The following is a 1,885-nucleotide window of genomic DNA, read 5'->3' as shown; positions in this document are numbered from 1 at the left end:
ACCCCCCCCCCCCCCCCACACCCCCCCCTGGGGGGGGCAGAGCCATTCGCCACGGTCGCCGCTGTCCCCGGGGGCTGGCCCGTCTGCTCGCCCGGGCCCCCCCGCCTCTCGCCTCCCTCCTCCCCGGACCCAGCCTCCCGCAGCAGCCGGCCCGCCTCGTCGGGGAGGCGGCGGTGCCCCGGGGGTAACCCTGCTCGGGCAGGGCTGTGGCGGAGCCGGCCCCCCCCCCACCACCACTACCACCCCCCCCGGTAAAGGCTGGGGTTAAACCCGACGTGGCCGGGGCGGGGAAGCGGCCGGGGGGGGGGGGAGGAAGGGGGGAAAGACCCTCCCGTCGAGGCTGCTCTCCCGGGCCCTTCTTGCAAGAGGGAAAATTGGCGGCTGTTCGGGAGTAAAACCGGGCTCGACAGACCCCCGGTAATAGGGTCCTCCGACGGGCCCGGCCTCGGCTCTGCCCCCCCGGCCGGGGAGGGACACCCACCCGCCCCCCGGGCCCGGGACAAAGCGGGGCCGCGGCTCGGAGGGACGCGGGACAGAGCCCGGGGCCGAGGTCCGGCTCCACGTCCCCCCCGTGCGGCCGCCCGGGGCCGGTCCCGACCTGCCCTGCCCCGGTGCAGAGGACCCGCTCCGCTCTCCCGGCAACGGCGGGGCAATCCCGGGGGGGCGGAGGGGGGGCAGCGGCCTTTCCCTGGCCCCCCCAGCCGTCTCACACCGGGAGCGAACCGGCGGGCACAGCCGTGTACACGCATCCACCCCGGGGGGGGCCCGGGCACAGGTGCACACCCCCGGGAGCAGCCCCCCCTCCCCGGTGCACACCCAGGAACGCTCACACCGATGCACACACGTTGACGGTCACACTCGTCCTGATGCACGCACGGCCCCGCACACGCAGTCGTGGATACCCACACCCACGCAGGACACCCCGGTTCTCCCCAGCCTCCTTCACACCCCCGCTCCTCCTCCCCCCCCCAGCTTTGCCCCGGTTCGGCGGGTTCCGTAGCCCTCCCGGGGCCGCCTCGTCGTACCTCGCTCCGGTAAAGCGGCAGAAAAACGAAACCAACAGGCGGGCCGGGCATAACGCGGGCACCGGGCATAGCACCGGCACCGGGCATAGCACCGGTCCCGGCACCGGGCACAGCACCGTGCCGGTGCCCCGGCTCTGGGCAGCCCCGGCCGGGCTCCGCTTCCAACGAGGACCGGGAGCAGCGGGTCGGGGCTGGCGGCGGGGCCCGGCTCCCGCTCTCAGAGCTCCGGGTTTCGGGGAGAAGGCACGGATCCGTCCCGGTCCCCGCTGTCCACACCCGCCCTTCTATATACATACACCTATATATATATATATATGATACATATCTGAATATCTGCGTTTGAAGGGGCTGAGAGCGATGCACGGCGGCACTTGCGGAGATGCCAACCCTCAAGCACCGGCAGCTTCCCGGGAGGAACGGAGCTTTCTACCCCGACACCGGGGACCCCCGGGGCGGGAGAACGCTTTGACAGGTAGCCCCATCTGCAAGCGGTGACCGCTGCACAGCGGGGAGCGGGCGGAGGATTCTCCCACCGGCGGCACCGGGCACCGGGGAACCGGGCACCGGGGAACCGGCCCCGCCGCTCTCCGTGGTGCTGAACCGCCGCCGCCGCCGCGCCCCGGGGCCGTGCGGGGTCGTGCCTCCTCCGTCCTTTTCTTTCCAAGCCGCCACTAATTAATTATTAGTATTGCTCTTCATTATTATCGTTAGCATCCCTTGCGGTTCCCGTCGCTCCGGTGCACCGCGCCACGGCTAACCTTTCCGAACGGGAAGATGGTGCCAGCGAAGCAGCCGGTTGCCAAATTAACGGATCGTTCCCCCGCACACACCCGGTAGCTGCCACCCGCGCTCTCCCCACA

At 71.4% G+C, this 1,885-nt stretch overlaps 1 protein-coding gene across 1 annotated transcript in view; it reads right to left on the bottom strand.

The window, feature by feature from the left end:
- The window catches only part of LOC104829199 (myocyte-specific enhancer factor 2B-like), a 44,320-nt gene that overhangs the window by 30,520 nt on the left and 11,915 nt on the right, over positions 1 to 1,885 (bottom strand). The window lies entirely within an intron of this gene.

This window comes from Haliaeetus leucocephalus, unplaced genomic scaffold (assembly GCF_000737465.1).
Source record: "Haliaeetus leucocephalus isolate CR32 unplaced genomic scaffold, Haliaeetus_leucocephalus-4.0 Scaffold164, whole genome shotgun sequence".
NCBI classification, from domain to species: Eukaryota; Metazoa; Chordata; class Aves; order Accipitriformes; family Accipitridae; genus Haliaeetus; species Haliaeetus leucocephalus.
The sequence above is the reverse complement of the archived record's forward strand: the minus strand, read 5'-3'. Positions and strand labels throughout refer to the sequence as shown.